We start from the raw sequence: 21,237 nt of genomic DNA, 5'->3' as shown, positions 1-21,237 counted from the left end.
ACTGCCACCCTTCAGCCGTTTCCAGCTTAGTGCTGTACGGGAGAGAGACAACTTCTCTGGGGAACCGAGATTTCACAAACCTCGTACTGTCTTCGATGTTCGTGCCCGTATAAATCCGTCTTCTAATTTCAGATATCGGGGTAACTGCCCATCCTTAAAGTTTATTTAAAATCTCTTGATCGTCTATGTAAGCGGGCAGGTGCATAAACGAGACGACATAGTCTCTATTTTGTAGTCTCTTTACTCCGCAGTTCACTTCCTTTATCATTATATCATCTTCCAGCAATTCAACATCGTCCACATTTTCTAAGGTCACCTCATATTCTTTGTTCTGTTTAGGTCCTACCGCTAGAATTTTCCCTATTCCAATCTTTTCTGTTACAGCCTTTATTATGTCCTCTGCTCTTGCATTAACTTTTGAAATATCCACCGTCACTGTAGCCTCCTTCAACTAATCCTTCTTTGTGTTTTTACTCCCTTGTTCCTTTTCTTTAGTAATCCGATCGTCTTTTTGAAGTTCCAGGTTCGTTTACCGTGCATGTTCCTCCAGCCTTATCCAAGTTCATAACCACATGTCTGTCCGCCATTGTTCACCAAACAAATGAAAAAAAGTGTGCAAAAAGAAAAAGCTCACTCCCCCCGAACAGCATATGCTGCTGGAAGAAATAACTGAATGTGTAAACAAAAAAAACTATCAAAATAAACTAAAAATAAAACAAAATAAGGCACAACATTTTGGTGAGCCTCTCTCACCCACTACTACCTGCAACTCACACTTCCTGCTCGATAGCGCCGCACAGGGTGGTGATTTTTTGACCAGGCCCGACCCTGCTGGGTCTGCGAGATCAGACGAGAGCCGGCGTGTTTTTTTATTTTTTTTTTAATTATTTTATGCAACATACATTTACAACAAATTATTCATGCATTAACATTGATACTAGTCAAGATTTAAAAAAAATTATAATAATTAAATCACATAACCAAATATAATTTTATAACAGTTTATCGCTCCCAGGTAACTTCCATTTTTGATCCTCTAGTACAGAGTATACTTCTCTTGTAAAGACATAAATTGCTACCAACAAATTTTCTCGCTTAAAATATACATACAATCTTTCTCTATATCTTTCTGTCTTTTTTTTAAAAACATTCCAAACATCCAACACGTCTTTTCTTTTTTAGCCACATTTATTCTTTCCCATATTGCACTTTTCATTATAATTACTCAAAAGTTTATAAACCTTTGGTTTCGACTCTTTTTTCCCCATCCAAACATCACAACTCTTCGCCATTCTATTGCATTTTCATCAAAGTTCCCAATTACATCTCTGATCACACTTTTACATTTTCTTAAAAATGCTTCCAACTTTTTACAATGCAGAAACAAGTGTAAGATGTATTCTTCCCGTTCTTGGCAGACTTTACACATTGCTTTCTGCTCCATTCCAATTTTGTTTAATATAACTTAAGTAAAAACAACTCTGTGTCTTATAAAATACTCTAAACATTCCAATTTTGTTTCCAGACATCTTCCGCTCATGTTTCTCCATATGCTATTGTTAAACTTCAGGTTCCTTTCGAACACTAAGTTTCTTTCTGTGTTTCGGATTACACTTAAAATCAAATCAGAAATAGGTTGGATGTTGTGAGAGAATTCTTCTGCAGATCTGGGAGCACAAGAACTAGACACAAAGGCATCCAGCTTTTGAAGTCATTTATTTCAGGGAAGACAAATCCTTATATACTGCACAATATGACACCTGTTATACCAAATAAGGTATAGAACTATGTGGAAGAAACATCTTTATATAGTGTGCCATAAGACACTGGTTATTCCAAATAAGGTATAGCTAAAATAGCATGTCAGACAAAGAATGTTTAGCTTTAAATAAATCCTCTACCTCCACTTTTAGCCAGCTGTTCACTCTTCTAGCAGCTATCCACTCTGTAAGCCTTAAAACCACACATAGGCTACACTTATTCATTCATTTATGTGGGCTTACTTATCTACTGGGAAAATAATATCTAACAGCTATCTTCTTTTAAATCTGTAAATTTTTGTACCCAGTACTTGTTTACAATTGGTTCCTTAAAAACGTCATATCGAAACCCACAGTAAAGCATTTTGATTGTGTATGTCTTAAAATCAAACAGTTTCCCCCCTTTCTTCACATAAATCCCTTTTTCTTGTGGTTCTTTTTCCATACTCTCTATTCTTTCAATCCATTCTTTGGGTATAGCACTTTTAATTATTTCATACTTGTTTATTATTTCTTGTTTGCTGTACTCTTCTTTTGCCTCCTCCATTGCATCTATAACACATTGTACTGGTAAAAACCCCTCTTAAATTTCATACGAAGCATCTCTCACCCTTGTTATTCACACTTCCAACCATTTCTTAAAATATATTTCTTTCTCTTCTTTTAAAATGTTGCCATTTAAGAACAGAGGTTGATTAAAAATGTTTTCTCTCCCTCGAGGGGTGGTTTGAATTTTTGATAAAAACTTTCCCCAACCACTTAAAATTTCTCTATAAAATCCAGGTAATCCTTAAATCATCCAACTTTTCGTTTTCATCCATAAAATCCCATCTCCGATTTTAAAATTCCCACACTTGTTTAAAAAATACTTCATTGTTTTCTTTCATTTCCTTTCGGTGTGTTCTTGTAGATATTTCTTGACTTTTTTTAGCTCTCAAGCACTTTTTTCTCTGTTCGACATCCATTAGCCCCAAACATCCTTGCTCTACCGTTCCTAAAATTGTATTATACACAATCCTCGATGAATTCCCCTCCCATAAAAAGATGAGAAAACATTTCTTCAACCTCTTTTCTGTCCATAGGGGCATCTCCAACAAATATAAAACGTACCATAGTTTAGAAACCATTAAAACATTCAAATTTAAAACTTTTCCTTTCAAATTTAAAGTGGGCATCCTTGCCTTATAGATCTTGTAATTTTAAAAGAGTCTTTTTAAAAAAACATTAAATTTTATCCTTGTTAAAACTCTTTTGTATAAAACCTTAATCCATTTAATAAAATTTTACCCAAATCCAAAACTCTGTAAAACCTCAAATAAATACCCATAATCAACCCTGTCAGACGCCTTTTCAAAATCTATACTAATAACATATCCATCTTTATTTTGCCGCCTCATGTACCATATTCTGTCTCTTATTCTCATTGTTATGTCTGCTATGTCTCTTCCTTTTATTGCGTAAGCTTGATTTGTTTTGATTATACTTGGCATTATTCCCCTTAACCTATTTGCTAAAACTTTTGCTAAAATCTTAAAATCTGTGTTAAGCATCGTTATTGGCCTATAATGTTTAAGATTTACCTTTTCACCTTTCTTTTTGTATCAGTTTCATCAGTCCTATCCTCATTCTTTCATTGATTTCTTCTTTTTCAAAAATCTCTTCAAAGACCTTCTTTAAGATTTGTATTAAAACATCTTTAAAACATTTATAAAACTCACTTCCCAAACCATCTATTCCCGGACTTTTCTTTGTATTTAGCTCATCTATTGCTCTTTCGATTTCATCTTCCCTGATTTTCCCATCACATTCTTTTTTGTCTTCCTCACTAACTTTTGTTTTTATTAACTTCAACAGTTCCCCTTTTGCTTTTCCTTCCTCTCCTCTTGCCCTAAAAAGATCTTCATAAAAAGATTGTATTACTTTTAAAACTTTTCATTCCCTTCTACAATTTCCCCATTTCTGTTCCTTATCTCTTTTATTATTTCAGCTTTACCTTTCTTCTTTTCCAAATCAAAGAAAAATGTTGTGCATTTTTCTCCTTCCACCATGTATTTTGCTTTGCTTCTTAATCTTGCTCCCTCATAATTTTTTCTCTATTTCTTTCAGCTTTTCCTCCAATTCATTTATTTTTTGTATATCTTTCTATTTTTTATTCAGTTCCTTTTCCAAAGTTCCCTTCATTTCTTTTTCTTTGTATCTTTCGCATATCCTTATTAAACTACAATACTTTAATGAAAACTGTTTTATTAAATACTTTACATTCTCCCACCACATTCTTTTATCCTCTTTATATATTCTGCTTGCCTTTTCCTTTTCTATAATTTCTTTAATCTCTAAAACATAACCTTCTCTCTTTAATATTTCAGTATTTAAAATCCATATCCCTGGCCCTCTTTGCAATTTATCCCTATTTACTTTGAAAAATAAAAATGAAAGATCGCTTAGGCTGGTGTTATTGTGTATAATTTTGATCAATATCCTGTATAATATGGGGATTGTTATTCACCCCGGTTATGAAGAAGTATTCATAGGAATGTTTGTAACATAGTTGTGTTAGTACATCAGAAATCATATTAGCTTAGATGAGTATTAGAATCAAGATTGTTTGAATATATATGAACTTAATGCAGTAATTGCTTTCATAAAACATTTTAATCATTTTCAGCAATAGAAAATCCAGAGATGTGTTAAAGGCCTGACCCGATTAAGTCAAACTTATGATACATTATAGCAAAATCCAGTGATGTGTTAAAGGCCTGACCCGATTAAGTCAAACTGTGGAAAGGGGGGCGTGGTCTAGCGCGGTCTGCGGCAGAGGGGCGTGTCGGGAGTATGACGGTGAGTAAGCAGATCAACGCTAGAGTGAAATCACCTGCTTCTTGTTCTAGTAATTGGCGAGGAGACGCATTTAAGGCACGACAAAGGAGAAGAGAGGAGAGAGAGAAACCAGGCTGGGAAAGCGCACATCGACGGACCGAGAGAGACAAGGTGTCTAGGAGTGTCCGAGCCAAAGGAAAGATTCGTCACAACCAAAGAGATTGTGTTATTGAGTGAGCGGGTCTACAACCCGGAAGTATTGTAGTAAATAAAAAGATTCTTACGCTTTCCCAGCGACGCCGACTCCGCCTCCTTTCTTCCTCAAGCCTGAACCTTGTTACACAAACTTATGATGCACAACTTATTTCTTATTTTAAAAAATTGAGTCAAGGTTGAAATTCCACCATTAAACCACAAACCTTGATGCCTAGAAACAATGGTGGCAGACAAGGACAGTTGGATAATAAAAAATAAGAGATAGCGGGAATTTACCTGATTGGTTTCGAAAGGAAACACCTCTGAGTAGTTTCACTATAACTAGAGGTTGGAAAACACCCGATTTTGAGATGCTTTTGGGAAACATCTCACTTTGTTTGACTTGAACAAATAAAGTAAAATCTTTGACACCTGGACCTTCTTTGTCTGAGCAATTTTTGAACTGCAAGATCAGCATTTTTTCCTCATCAGTGTCATAGTTAATGTTTTCAATAAATCTTTCCAGATTTCTTGAACATAAAATAAAATCAATTCTTGTTTCACATACAAAATTTCTCACTATTTGTCTTCTTGAAAATACTTTTTCCTTTTCATTCCTATCTCTCCACACGTCTATCATATTGTTATCTTCCATTAGAATTTGTAATTCATGTCTGCCTGTATCAGATCTAAAAACCATACCTTCCGCCAAATCTTGTTTACAAAATACAGTATTGAAATCCCCCACCATTATTATTTCCTTATAATTCTTTAAAACACTTCTTAAAACGTTAAAAACGTTTTCTTTTTTCTTTTCTTTTCTTTTGTAAATGTACATTTACAGAAATCAATTATTTACCCTCATAATTGGTTTCAACCATCATACATTTCCCCATTCCATCTTTATACACAATCTTCATTAAAAAACCAACACCTCTCACATATTTGCCATTTCCCTTATGGTAAAAAAACCCCCCTTCCCTTCTCTGTATAAAACCATTCATCACATTTTCTCTGCAGTTTGTTTCCTGTAGTATAATGATATCTTCTCTCTTAAATCTTTCTTTGACTTTTTCAAATTTGTCCAGCAGTCCTCTTGCATTAAAACACACACAACTTAAAACCATTTGAAGACAGAAGAAACTAAGAAATCTAAAACCCATTATCTTAGTTCTCCTCATCCAAGCTCTTTAACACATCAAATCTATTGAGACATTTCAATAGTCCTCTTTTCATAATTTTTTTTCTGGTTATGTCAACATTTGGGGTTACCTTTAAAAGTCTTCTTCTTGGTTGTCCTTTCTTGTCTATGTTGTTTTCCATTTCCTCTCTCTTTTCCTCTTCATTGCAGCCAGTTTGTTTGTTTTGGTTTGAATCACTTTGTTCTTCTTTCCCCATTTTATCCATAACGTTTTTTAAACTGCTTAAGATTTCATTTAGAGTCCATGATGAGTCTTATTCCTGCGATTGTCCGTCATTCATTTCGTTCATATTTTCAACTTTTCCTTCTTCTTCAATAGTTGCTTCCTTCTCCTTTCCATTGTATATTTCTGCATTTTGTTCTTCATTGTTTATTCCCTCTTTTAAGTTGTTTCCTTATGCATTTGACCTTCCACCTGTTCTTGCACACCTCCTTCCAACTCCTCCTCCATAAAACACTCAAACTTGTTTAAAAACTCTTGGCATTCCAGGCACTGGATAGTATTGCAGTCCCTCGCAAAGTGTCCCTTCTCTCCGAACTTATAGCACCTGAAGTCTGGACAATCCTTGACCAAATGTTCAGGGCTCATGCACAACCTACAAGTTTTCACCTGATGGCTGTGCATCACCCTGAAATATTGTGGTCCCTCCGCTGTCTCCAGGTTCATGCTATAGGGCAGGGAGGCTACCACCTTAGGGAACCTGACCTTCGCAAACCTTGTACCGTCCTCAATTTCGGTGCCAGGATAAATCCTTCTTTTGATTTTAGATACGGGCAGAACTCCCCAACTTTCTCTGAAAGATTAGTGTCATCCAGGTAAACTGGCAAATGCATGAAGAAAACAACATACTCTTTGTATTGCAGTTTTCTCACTTCATAAGTATTTCTTTTTATCATTTGTCCGTTAAGCATTTCATCACAAACTTCTTCATTTTTCAATCTCAGTTCACATTCTTTGTTTTGCCTTGGTCTCAAAGCCAAAGTCATGCCATCTCCAATCAGTTCCGTTATTGATTTCATTATATCTTCCACTTTAATTTCCTTCTCACCGTCCACATTTATGATAAATGTTGCCTCCTTCGAATAATTCCTCTTCTCAATATTCCTTCTTACTCGAACTGCCTGTTCTTTTCCAGCTCGTTGTCGTAATTCTGGTCCATTGCTGTTACCTTTGGATCTTCCTCCATCCATTTGCAGTGTTTGCCACACGTCCGTCCATTTTGAAAACAAGTACAAAAAATAACTAAATCCCAAAAGAATAGACCACCTTCCAGACAGCTTACGCTGCTGTTAGGTGGTTTAAACACAAAAAAAGAATAAAGAATACTGAATTAGATTTTTAGAAAAACAATTAAACAAACAATGAAAAAAACTACTAACTACTAGCCAACTAACTTCCTGTTTTGCTCAATAGCGCCTCAGGGTGGTGTGTCTGTAAGCGGAAACTGACTGGCCGAGCTCACCTAAAATAAGCAGCCAAATGGCCACCATGCGTTATAGAACTGAAGAGCAAAAGCTTACAGCACCTGGTATCCCCATGCGGTCTCCCTTCCAAGTACGGACCAGTCCCTAGCCTGCTTGGCTTTTGAGATCAGACGAGAGCGGGCGTGCTCAGGGGGTGTGGCCGTAAGTGGAAACTGACTGCCCGAGCTCGTCGAATAAATAAAGCGGCCAAAAGGCCACTATGCTTTAAATAACGAAAGCTTACAGCACCTGGTATTCCCAGGCTGTTTCACAACCAACTACTCACCAGTCCCGACCCTGCATGGCTTCTGAGATCAGATGAGAGTGTGCCTTAGGGGGGTGTGGCCGTAAGGGAAACTGACTGCCCGAGCTCGCCTCATAAAATAAGCGGCAAAAAGGCCACCATGCGTTAAAGAACTAAAGAGCTAAAGCTTACAGCACCTGGTATTCCCAGGCTGTCTCCAATCCAAATACTGACCAGGCCCGACCCTGCTTGGCTACAGAGATCAGACGAGTGCAGACATGCTCAGGGTGGTGTGGCCGTAAGCGGAAACTGACTGCACGAGCTCGCCTCATAAAATAAACGGCCAAAAGGCACCATGCGTTAAAGAACTAAAGAGCTAAAACTTACAGCGCCTAGTATTCCCAGGCGGTCTCCCATCCAAGTACTGACCAGGCCCGACCCTGCTTGCCTTCTGAGGTCAGACGAGAGCGGGCATACTTTTTTTTATTTGTTTTTATGGACACAAAACCACACAATAGTACAAAAAAGTTTGTTACACAAAACTATAAGACAACATGCAACTTGCACATTTTTTTTATAAAACTCTATAAAATCTGCAATGAAAATATTCTTCTTTATACTGTAGATACTTAAGTTTAAAATCAGACATTTTTAAATCAATTTTTCGTATTACATGGCATCTTCCTTGTGGTCTATTGGATTAAATGGATGCTGGTGTAGATTACTGGTTAAAATCAAATACACCATAATATCTTGATCGAGAATAGTTATCCTTATTCTCTTATTCTTCTATAGTTCTGGACCATAAAAATAAATAATTTAAGATTATCCATTATCAGCAGGCAATTTCCAGTTACACATGTCTTTGGTAAAAACATCATAAAAATATTCAGTTTATCTTGGTACTTAACATAGCAGTGCATACATTTCAAGTAGTTTTCCACCTTCCTTATGAACATTAGTCCTACATCCATTACAGTCTTTTCATTCTTGGCAACTACTCTTCTTTCCCATATCGCACTTTTCATCAGCATTACTAATACATTTATAACTTTTTTGTTTTCACATTTCTGGTCTTCACCCAACATCACCATTTTGTTCCAGTCCATTTCATCCCCTTTAAAATCCCCTCTCAACCTCTCAAACAGACATTTACATTTCACATTAAAAACCTCCAGCTTCTTACAGTATAAAAACACATGTAAAAAAACCTTGTCCTCTTCTTTACACACTTTGCAAATTGCACTTGGCTCCATCCCAATTTTGTTTAGTAAAACATCAGAAAATATCGCCTTGTGTCTGATTAAAAATTCAAGGTATCTGTGTTTCGTCCCGATCATTTCCCCTTTCATGTTATTCCATATGTCAGTCTCAGTAAGTTCTTTGTACTCAGTACTCGTTAGAAACAGGTTTCTTAAAAACACCTTTATTTAGGCAAGGTAAGGCAAGGCAAGTTTATTTATATAGCACATTTCATACACAAGGGCAATTCAAACTGCTTTATATAAAATGATTGACAGAAAGAAATAAGCTTTAAAATGCAAATAATTTGATTTTAAGAAACAATAAAACAGCAATAAAATTGATTAAAAATGTGAGTGTATATATAAAAAGAATGGGTTGTGAATGCACAGCTTAACAAGTGTGTTGGCGTAATGGCTAAACGCTGACTCCCCCTGTTTTGATTGAACCCTTGTTATCTGTCACGGGGTGACGTGAAGCGGAACTATTTTTGCCCAATGTTGTTTCCCTGTGGGAGCGATTTCGATCGGCTTAGTAAAGGGGTAAATGAGCGTCAGCGGTTTAACGAGCAGAGATTGAGCCGCAAGAGAGACATGTATTCGCGAGGGGCATTAAAAAAGGACATGTTTGTGTAGAGAGAGGATGTCACACAGAGCGGTCAGACAGGGATGTCACACAGAGCGGTCACATAATACTAAAAGAGGGAGAGAGGTAGTGGATCTACGTTCCTTCGTCAAGCAATTAAGTGTCATCTGTAATTCTTATTAGGAAACCTAATGCCTTCAGTACCCGCTATGTACAACAGTTGGTGAAACTACCCCGGAGTTTATTGAAATCTGGTTTGAAGCCTCTAATGCCAGTTGTGTGTTCATTGTACACTTCCCACACAGTTTAGATGAACAGTTTCGTCAATTGAGAGGAGGGAGTCGGCTGGGACGCGAGTGGAGACCTTATTCACTGGGAGTTGTTGTGAGTTGCAGTGCTTAGTGTGAAGTGAACACGTGTGACCATTTGAAGTGATCGATGCATGCACAGGTGTGGGATTATACATTTTTGTCTGCCCATGTCCCCAGTTGGCATACTCGTTGGTCTTGAGTGCCGAATTGAAACTAACTAACTGCTGTGTGTTGAGTGTATGCTGTACAGGAGCGCAGCTCCATCCTGTCTGACTTGAAGAGGATTTGTTGAATATTCATGCATCGCTGTTTGACTCCCTGACTCGAAGAGGAAGCATCATCTGTCTATTGAGCCGTTTATGCTGAAGAGGATCCCGGGCATTTGCTACCAGGCTACTGAGCTGTTCCATTACTCACCTCTGGCTGTCCGAAGAGGAATCGCTGTGTGAATTCCTTTTCAGTGTCTGTCCCATTACTTACCTCAGTCTGTCCGAAGAGGAATGGCTGTGCAAACAACTTTTCAGTGTCTGCTCCATTCCTCACCTCTGGCTGTCCGAAGAGGAATCACTGTGTGAATCCCTTTTTAGTGTCTGCTCCATTACTTACCTCAGGCTGTCCAAAGAGGAACCGCTGTGTGAACCCCTTATCAGTGTCTGCTCCATTTCTCACCTCTGGCTGTCCAAAGAGGAACCGCTGTGTGAGTTCCTTACCAGTGCCTGCCCCATTACTTACCCCTGGCTGTCCGAAGAGGAACCGCTGTGTGAACTTCCTACGCATCCTGACGAAGAAGAGAGTCAGATCAGCCTGTGCTTTTTAGTTTAGGCTATTTTAATTCAATAAAATACAATGTTTTATACTGACTACCTTGTCTGGTCTCGTGGTGTCTTTGGGTAACTCCTCAAGGTGGTATGCTCCATAGGGGTGGTGTGAGACACGTGAAGAGGCCACCCTGGTCTGTGACATATCTCTAACTGACTTGATCCTGATGATCTGAGAAGTCTGTTTGGTTTATATTCAATGAGCATATCTGAGATGTATTTTGGTCCTAGACAATTGAGTGATTTATAGACAATTAATAATACATTCTAAAAGTAACTGGTAACCAGTGTAAGGACCTGAGGATTGGAGTGATATGCTCAGATTTTTTGGTTCTGGTCAGAATCCTGGCAGCAGCGTTCTGTATGAGCTGCAGCTGTCTGATGGTCTTTTTGGGAAGACCTGCAAGGAGTTAATTACAAGTTTGACACCGTCAAAGCATTTCGCGAGAGTGTTAGACTGAAGATCTAAAGGTCCCTGGTTCGATCCCGGGTTTCGGCATGCGTCCCTCTGTCCAATGCTTTGCTCTAGTTATAGTGGAGCTCTTGCATTCACAAGACCGTGCGCTCTTTTCTTCGGAGTCTGGCATGTCGAAAACAGCTTCACATTGGGTTTCATGGTGTAATGGTTAGCACTCTGGACTCTGAATCCAGCGATCCGAGTTCATATATCGGTGAGACCTCTCATTGGAAGTCTACACTTTTTCGAGGGGGGCATGCCAGGGATTGTTACCGCCCCACTCTTTGACCTTTGTCCGAAAACATTTAAGCTGTCAGGCAAAAACAGGTGAATTTCATCTGTTTACGTGCAGGAAAGTGTTGTACTTGTGGAACGAGGAACCACATAGAAGGTGGAGGGTCTTTGTAATGATAACGTAAGACAATGGTAGGTTAACAACTAGGTTTCAGTAGACCTCAAGTTAAAGTAGCATTTGCTGCTTTCACACCGACAACAGGCCAACGGTACACAATTAGCCAAAAGTCAATACAACCAAGGCAAAGCGGAAAATAAATATAACAAATTGCCCATTTCTGAAACGTTAATGTGATTGCACACACACACGTACTATAAAGAGAAGATTTGGGGAGAGAGATTTTTCATGCTTAGCCTTATTTTGACAATTGCCCAACAGTAATGGAGGATAACCCTTTTCAAGAAACTACAAGAAAAGGGCAAGGAAACGAACCACCTCACATATCCACACTGGTTTATTGAAAATGCAAGTTACACAGCAAAAAAAAAACTTGTGGAATCTTAAGTGACAACTTGATTGTCTCTGATCGTGAAATGTCCTGCATCACATTGGGTTTCATGGTGTAATGGTTAGCATTCTGGACTCTGAATCCAGCGATCCGAGTTCAAATCTCGGTGAGACCTCTAATTGGAAGTCTACACTTTTTCGAGGGGGGCATGCCAGGGATTGTTACCGCCCCACTCTTTGACCTTTGTCCGAAAACGTTTAAGCTGTCAGGCAAACACAAGTGAATTTCATCTGTTTACGTGCAGGAAAAGTGTTGTACTTGGTAGGTTAACAACTAGGTTTCAGTAAACCTCAAGTTAAAGTAGCATTTGCTGCTTTCACACCGACAACAGGCCAACAGTACACAATGAGCCAAAAATCAATATAACCAAGGCAAAGCGGAAAATAAATATAACAAATGGCCCATTTCTGAAACGTTAATGTGATTGCACACACACACGTACTATAAAGAGAAGATTTGGGGAGAGTGATTTTTCATGCTTAGCCTTATTTTGACAATTGCCCAACAATACTGGAGGATAACCCTTTTCAAGAAACTACAAGAAAAGGGCAAGGAAACGAACCACCTCACATATCCACACTGGTTTATTGAAAATGCAAGTTACACAGCAAAAAAAACTTGTGGAATCTTAAGTGACAACTTGATTGTCTCTGATCGTGAAATGTCCTGCATTACGTTGCTCTGGGTAAAAGCAATGCGCACACCATATGGGAGATTCTTGTCATTTGTGTCCAGGTGCCATAGCGAGGAGAGACAAGGGGCACTGAAGGCTTTTTGTGACTGAATATATGAACAGGAATTAACACGAAGACCTTTTTCTGCAGTGGTGAGCCTCGACAGGTAGCATAGGGAGGGCTAAGTCGCACGAAGGAAGCTCCAAAAGCCTCTAATATGGAGAATAAGGCCGTCATTCCCTCTACATCTCGAATGCCAAGCGAGCGCTCTATCATTTGAGCAAATTCCTGCGGGTTATCTGAAAAAGACGCACATTGCTTTGGCTCAATGAAACGGGGCACACGGGGAAAATGCTTTTCCAAAGCGCCTTGAAATCACAATCGCTGCACACCGCTCGGCTCGTTGGTCTAGGGGCATGATTCTCGCTTTGGGTGCGAAAGGTCCCGGGTTCAAATCCCGGACGAGCCCTGCTTTAAGCGTTCCTCGTATTGTGAGGACACTCAAGGTGGCACTATGGCAATCCATATCATGAAAGCAGGAGACCCATGGCCGGTTAGCTCAGTTGGCTAGAGCATGGTGCTAATAACGCCAAGGTCGCGGGTTCTCGACATTGCCTCTAATATGGAGAATAAGGCCGTCATTCCCTCTACCTCTTGAATGCCAAGCGAGCACTCTATCATTTGAGCAAATTCCCGCATATTATCTGAAACCCCAATCAGATATGTAAGGGGAGGAATTTGTGGCTGTTTGACTTTTGGCGGCATGACAGAGAAGATATTTCAATGTAAGTTTTGTCGGGATATGAATAATATTATTGATATATACTCTATATAGAATATAGAGTACTCTTACACAGCGGGTAATTAAGGCAAGAGCCTTTACTAAATATATTAGGTATGACTGTGTTATATAGTATTATTTGAGTATAATAGTGTTTAATACAATGAACTTTGTCATGATCAAATATCTCTAGCGGATTAACATTTTTTGAGGTTCTCAGTTTATTGTAGTTTCTATCTAATGTTCTTGAAATACTAATTCTAACAAACAGCAGGAAGGGAGAAATCAAACGCAGGCAGCAGTTGGTGATGAAGGAGTTAACAAAGGTTTATTAAATAACAAAACGGGATCAAACCAAAAGCCCACGATGGGGGTGGACAAAAAACAAGACTAAATAATATATCACAACAAGAAATGAAAGACTTCCCACGAGGGGTCAAAAACTAAACTAAAAACAAACAGACACAACGTCTTACAAACAGGCAGGACAAGGAAATCCACGGGGTAAGGTTTTAATAATGTTACAGCACACGACACGGAAACAATACGACACTCGCAAACTAGCACAGTACATCCAAAGACGGGTAAGTACGGGTACATTCAACGAACAAGCACAGGACCAAAGAAACGAGGGATGTTTTATAGGGAGACAGACAACGGATTATTAACAAGGGGCAGGTGTGGGTAATAAGACACTCAGGGAATGTTAACGAGGAAACGTGATGGCGGGAACAAAGACGCAGACCAGAGAGAGAGTATTTCTATAATTTTACTATTACCATTTCTATAATACTACTAATTATCACTAGTATCCCACCCAGCAAAAAGTCGTCGAAAAGATGTCAGTGCCAGACGTCCAAACAACGTCGAAATGTGGTTGAAAAGTGAAAGGTGAAACGACGTGTTTTTTCGCGTCGTTGATAAGACGTCTTTTTCCGGTCTTTGAGAAGACGTCTTTTTCGGGTTGTTGAAAGACGTCTATAAAAAGTTTTGTCTTTTTCCAGACTTGAATTTAACTTAATTTTTAGCATAAAATCATTTATGTTCATTCAATATTATATTTCTCAAAATAAGACAACTGACTAAAAGTACTACGAAACATTTATTGTTAGTTACATAACATACAAATAATCGAAACATTTGAATAACAAAATGTAATAAGAACACTTTAGTTTGCACGGTGCCCGCTACCGCCAGATCGCTCAGGGGCATGTGTCGTCTCCAATGGCTTTGACTATGATGTGGTCGGTGGCCTTGCTGTTTCACATTTTGAATGCATCAGCAATGACAAAGAAAACACATCTGTCCTCAGTTTGTTACTCAAAATGAATAATTAATTTGTTGTAAAGATGGTTCAGTTCGCATATAGCCTAACTGAAATGCCTCGATTCACAGTTTAGAAATATAGATCTACGGCGCCTTCCGTACAATAACATTGGACCCGGAAAAGGTATTTTACATTATATGATGTTTTATTAACAAAGTTCGGGAGAAACCTAAGCATATAATCAGCACGCCGTTCCATCACCAGCAAATACCCATCAGCTGAGCAGGCAATCTCCGCATTACCATCTCGGCTGGTACATCAGCAATCACACCACCTACCCTATCAGCTCAAGCAAGCTCTACTACAAATAGACAAGCAGTCTTACCTGATGCTTCTCGCCAGATAGACATCGTCAACATTTCTTCACGATGTCTGAGACTCAAGCAGTTCAAAATGTATCGGCTATTCAAGATCCTTCGGCGACATCATGCGCAACCCAGCTTTCCAGTTCAGAGTCAGAATCTTCGGTCGATTCCCAAGCTTCGCCTCGGGGCCGCCAGCCACGCCGCTCGGAGCGGCGCGCATCTAAGCGTAAGAGTTCGGCATCTCTTCCACCAGCGCGATCTCCACCCCATTCACCGGCGTCATCTTACGCCTCCGCGAACACCAAGATGCCAACATTCCGCAAATGGACGGTCCAGAGTCTTCATAAGGCCCTCACCAACGCGGAAGTCCCATTCAGCAGGCGGATGTCAAAATTAGAGCTTTACACCCTCTACGTGTCGTCCCAGACAGACGCCCCGCATGGCAGGTCGGACCGTATGGCTGCCAACGATGAGTCAGGCTCGGCTAGGGGTCCCGTCCATTCCAGGCAAGAGCAATCTTCCGCCGCGGCTCGGCATGGCCTCCATCACTCGAGATGCCGCAGCAGTCATCCAGCTAATCCAGGTAGCGCACTTGTCGCGTTGGACGCCGCGGACATCCCGGTTAAGCACCTCCGGCAGGCAGAGGCATCTCAGCTCTACGCGCACGACATCACAGCAAATGCAGTGGGTCCCCCTGGCAAGGCCGGCCAAAAAACTTCAGGAGCACCAGCTCAACAACACTTCTCTGGCGCGAGGCTGCCTACACTAGCGACACAAGCACTGGTCTCAGGAGCACAATTCTTCGGTGCAGCTGCCGCTGCTAGCGCGACCCCGCTTCCGCTAGACACACAAGTGGCCGCTGTAAGATCCGCCTTTCCCGCCCCAGGCTCCTGGCCCGCGGCGCCGGAATCCGTTTCTAGCATGAGGATGCCTCCGCTAGAGTCAAGAGTTCCGGTCTCTGGACCTCATTTCTTCGGCGCCACTGCCAACGTAAGCGCGAGCATGCCTCCGCACGACGCGCAAGCGGCCGCCATTTCCTCCTCTCTCGCTCTTCAACAGGCACACCCAGCATTCTCACTGGCTACAGCGATCGCGATGCCCGCGCCTCCTAATGCGGCTGCGTGGGAACCTCCACAAGTCTCCAGCGGAGTCAGAGCGCAGATTTTGGCAGAAGTTCAAGCTGCTAGCGCCCGAAGCGGACCCCGTGTCTACCCCTGTTCCACCTTATTCGGAGTTGATCTTTCAGTGAATCACCCGCTGTACAACCTTCTCGATGCCTCTCTCAATTCCATCACTCAGGCAGTTTCCCCAAGGACCCTGCAATCATACCTTACGGCGTGGAGAAGCTTCAAATCATTTCACAGGACTTTCAGCATTTCCTACCCGGATTTTTCACTCCTCACCATCACCTCCTTCATCTCATTTCTCAACACTGCCAATAGCCTTCAGGCCAGCTCCATCAGAGGATACCTAAGCGGACTCCAGTTCTTCCACAAACTGATTTTCAACTCTACGTCGCCGGCCATAGCAAGCTCTCAAACATCAATGGTTATCCAGGGCATTCGAAGATCCCAACCCGCCCGTCAAGATGTTAGGAGACCCATCACCCTGGAGATTCTCACCAAATGTATCTCCACCCTCCGAAAAGGATACCACTCAAAGCATGTTGCGCGCACACTCGACGCCATGTTCACATTGGCGTTCTTCGGTTTTCTACGATGCTCAGAGTTCTCAACCACATCCAAATTTGACCCCGCAGTCCACCCCACAGTGTATGACCTTCAAGTGCTGGATTCAGAGACAATTTCTTACTCGATTAAGCAAAGTAAGACTGACCAGACCAGGAGAGGCCATTTCATATATGTATTTAACCTCCAGTCACCGATTCAGCCGTATGGAACCCTCCTAGCCTATCTTCGCTACAGGCAACCCCGGACAGCAACCTTATCGGATCCCCTCTTTATCGACGAACATAATCGCCCGGCTTCACGATTCTGGTTCCAGAAGCACCTCAAAGCCGTCCTGCTCCAATCAGGAATCCCAGCAGAAAACTTTTCCGGTCACTCCTTCCGCATAGGCGCAGCCACCACAGCCCTCCAAAAGGGCCTATCTCAGCCACAGATCCAAACCCTAGGCCGGTGGTCATCGGAGGCTTTTAGAACCTACATTCGGACAGACTTGTCGCTCATCAGGAAAGCCCATCAAACCCTCCTTTCCCATATCGGCAGATAGTCTTGGCTGTCAGTCCAACCCCGGCCACGTTGACACACGACTCCCAAGAAGGACGTAACACCTCATTACATACTGGCTCAAAGTGTACAGTTTGTTCATCCAGACTCATCATTCAGGAACACCTTCGCAGGGAATATCTCACATTGGAAGCTCTGCTGAGCCGGTACTCATTTCGGACGTCAGCACTGCCACATGAATCTCTCACGAGGCAACCAGATCCTCCATGTCACAACGTTGGTCTCATCATCTCAAATTAGCCTCATCGCAGCAACCGTCCCGCAAGTATCTCAGCAGCAACCGCCCGCAAGGACCCGAGCTTCCATCTCGTGATCTGCAGTGCAGTCACATCTCGTCACGAAGCCAGTGTCGCAGCGCGACCGCCCCGCAAGGGCCCGAGCTTCCAACTCGTGATCTGCAGCGCAGTCACGTCTCGTCATGAAGCCAGTGTCGCAGCGCGACCGCCCCGCAAGGGCCCGAGCTTCCAACTCGTGATCTGCAGCGCAGTCACGTCCCGTCATGAAGCCAGTGTCACAGCGCGATCGCCCCGCAAGGGCCCGAGCGTCCAACTCGTGATCTGCAGCGCAGTCACATCTCGTCATGAAGCCAGTGTCGCAGCGCGACCGCCCTGCAAGGGCCCGAGCTTCCAACTCGTGATCTGCAGCGCAGCCACATCTCATCATGAAGCAAGCATCGCAGCGCAACCGCCCCGCAAGGGCCCGAGCTTCCAACTCGTGATCCGCAGCGCAGTCACATCTCGTCATGAAGCCAGTGTCGCAGCGCGACCGCCCCGCAAGGGCCCGTGCTTCCAACCCGTGATCTGCAGCGCAGTCACATCTCATCATGAAGCCAGTATCTCAGCGCGACCGCCTCGCAAGGGCCCGAGCTTTCAACTCGTGATCTGCAGCGGTAACATCTCGTCATGAAGCCAGTATCGCAGCGCGACCGCCCCGCAAGGGCCCGAGCTTCCAACTCGTGATCTGCAGTGCAGGCACCTCTCAACATGAAACCAGTATCGCAGCAGCGACCGCTCCGCAGGGGCCCGAGCTTCCAACTCGAGTTCTACAGCGCAGTTACATCTCGTCACAAGTCAGTACCGCAGCAGCGACCGCCCCCGCAGGGGCCCGTGCTTACAAATCGTGCTCCGCAGCACAGGCACCTCTCAACATGAAGCCAGTATCGCAGCTGCGACCGCCCCTGCAGGGGCCCGAGCTTCCAACTCGTGACCTGCGGCGCAGTCACATCTCGTCATGAAGAAAAAGGGGCTCACGCTCCAAATCATTTTTCACATAGCAAACACCTCTAGCCATGAAGTCAGTAGCGCAGCAGCGACTGCCCCGAAGGGGCTCGAGATTCCAACCAGTGCTACGCAGCACAGACTCCACCCGTCATGAAGCCAGTCCCGCAGCAGCGAACGCCCCTTAGTGGCAAGAAATTCCATCCAGCAATCTGAATCGGCAGACATCAATCATCACAGAGCCAGTATAGCAGCGCTCTGTGCTTTCAACTAGTGCACTGCAGCAGCAGACACCAATCATCATGATGCATGCATCACAGCAGTAACCGCCCCAGCGGGGCCCTCATCCTCTCCTAATTACCTGCCTCCGGATTGCACCTCCGTAACGCCAAGCATGGTTTTGGGGGGGATGTATGCGTACTTCGGCGGATGTTCAGTTTTATCAGCATTTGGGGGGTGTGTTCTGGGCTCGAGCCGGTTCCGAGCCCGGCGCACTTGCCCTGACCAGGGTAGAGTGCTCCGGGTTCGGATAGATCCGGTGAGCTCGGAGCCCACTCTCTGCACAACACGCCAATACGCATAACATGCATACCCATGCTTTACCAATCTATCCCTATAACGGAGCTGTTTATCTGTGAGGGCGAACTCGTGAAATGATGTTTTATTAACAAAGTTCGGGAGGAACCTAAGCATATAATCAGCACGCCGTTCCATCACCAGCAAATACCCATCAGCCGAGCAGGCAATCTCCGCATTACCATCTCGGCTGGTACATCAGCAATCACACCACCTACCCTATCAGCTCAAGCAAGCTCTACTACAAATAGACAAGCAGTCTTACCTGATGCTTCTCGCCAGATAGACATCCCTCCTCCACCCCGGCTCCTCTTACTTTCCTCAGTCCAGCTGGACCCTCGGGGGGGTGTGTTCTGGGCTCGAGCCGGTTCCGAGCCCGGCGCACTTGCCCTGACCAGGGTAGAGTGCTCCGGGTTCGGATAGATCCGGTGAGCTCGGAGCCCACTCTCTGCACAACACGCCAATATGCATAACATGCATACCCATGCTTTACCAATCTATCCCTATAACGGAGCTGTTTATCTGTGAGGGCGAACTCGTGAAACGACAGCGGCCTTTAACATTATACGGTTCAGATGTTAACAGCACATAAAAGACAGGAAACCATGTGTGTGCAGTTAATGCAGCACATTTAACGGAAAAGACGATCCGTCAACTGTTGTCTGAAACGGTGAAAAAAACTGTCCCCTCAGACTGTCTGTGTCCTTACTCGATGATTATTACTATGATTATTATTACTTTCTTCATAATATGTAATTTTCTTTTGTTGTAAGCTTATGCTTTAGGCTGAGTTTAAATAAAACGGTTAAGTCAAAAGCTTTTACCTCAGAAAAACGGCTGTAGTCTGGTCCACTCAGAAGTGAGTCGGGTGCACTGCGCGTGACGGTCACAGACCACAGTTTATATTTCAGGTCTCGCGGGGTTGGCACGAGCAAGCAACCAAGAAGTACTACTTTAATATATTTTTTATACATGACATTTTTAATGTGTATCTATGGAAACTTACCTTGCGTTGTACTACCTTATGACAAAAAAGTAGATAGATTAGAAAAAATTTGCAGCGCGGCTCCGTAAGCCTAGGCTAACTATAGTGGTATGTGTGGCTCTTTGCTAAAAAGTACACTTTCAAAATATACTTAAATTGTTCTTTTTCCGCACACTAAATATATAGTTGTATTCTAAAAATTCTGCTTTAGTATTTAAGCCTCCTCAGAGACAAACTCTTAAGTTGAAATCGTTGCTATAGTAACAGTTCCGCTCTATCTAGTCATAGTTAATGTAGCGGAGCTTTCCTGCTCCGGGAGAAGTTATAGTTCACACTTCCTGTTTATTGATTTATGTGCTTTTAACATACTATTTATGTAGGCATATTTAAAATGTATTTAATTACCACCTGTAACTAAGTGCTAACTAAATAAAATTTGATCACATTTCATATTCGTGGTGTCTTAAAACAGGGCCGACCCAGCCTGTGTTTGTGCCCTAGACAAGATTTTAGATTGGCTGAGTACACTTATGTTTTTAAGATTATCTCAAGTAGTAATACATTTAATACAAATTGTATAATTACTAAAAAGTATAAAATTAGTGTACAAAAGGAGAGCACTATAGTTCATAATGTAAGTGTACTTTTTATCATCTGACTAGGCTATATAAATTTAATTAATACATTTTAAATTATGTATTTTTTTAACATTCAGTAAATAATGTTTAGTTTTTATCACATACATTTCTTGATATTGTGGTATCGTAAATACTCAATGAGTCCTTCGCCCGGCTGTAAAATTGTCTTATGTTCATTTTATAGATATGACCTTAAATAAGAATTGATTTCCTTAAGTAAACGAAAACATTTATAATTATTAAATATGAGATTAAAAATCGTACCTTTTTTTCAATGAGATGTGCAGTGAAGAACCTTCTCATCCAATGATCTTTTTCTTCAATGGCATCAAAATTTACTTGTTGCAGAATGAAGGCATTGGTTTTGAAACTTGAAATGAACTTTGAATTCAAGAAATGAACTTTAAAAATCAAGTTTTCATTTTCTCAAATCCACTGCAATCGTGGCCATGTCACAAACCTTATTCAAAATATCTCCCTTTGTGTTCAGCAGAACAAAGACATTAACACAGGTTTGGGACAATTAGTAAATTATGACAGAATCATAATTTTTGGATTAACCATTCTGAATTTGCCTCAAAGAAGCAA

The 21,237-nt window shown here is 42.0% G+C and overlaps 2 non-coding genes and 1 pseudogene across 2 annotated transcripts; 2 read left to right on the top strand and 1 right to left on the bottom strand.

Moving 5' to 3' along the window:
* Nucleotides 1-7,866: 7,866 nt before the first annotated feature.
* LOC130421571 (5S ribosomal RNA) lies at nt 7,867-7,985 on the bottom strand (annotated as a pseudogene).
* A 3,955-nt stretch (nt 7,986-11,940) lies between these two features.
* Nucleotides 11,941-12,012, top strand: trnaq-cug (transfer RNA glutamine (anticodon CUG)). Its single transcript has one exon. It is a non-coding gene; the product is annotated as a tRNA-Gln (tRNA).
* Nucleotides 12,013-12,968: 956 nt separating this feature from the next.
* Nucleotides 12,969-13,040, top strand: trnap-ugg (transfer RNA proline (anticodon UGG)). Its single transcript has one exon. It is a non-coding gene; the product is annotated as a tRNA-Pro (tRNA).
* The last annotated feature ends 8,197 nt before the right edge of the window (nt 13,041-21,237 follow it).

This window comes from Triplophysa dalaica, chromosome 5 (genome assembly GCF_015846415.1).
Source record: "Triplophysa dalaica isolate WHDGS20190420 chromosome 5, ASM1584641v1, whole genome shotgun sequence".
NCBI lineage: Eukaryota > Metazoa > Chordata > Actinopteri > Cypriniformes > Nemacheilidae > Triplophysa > Triplophysa dalaica.
This window is presented reverse-complemented; position numbering and strand designations above follow the sequence as displayed.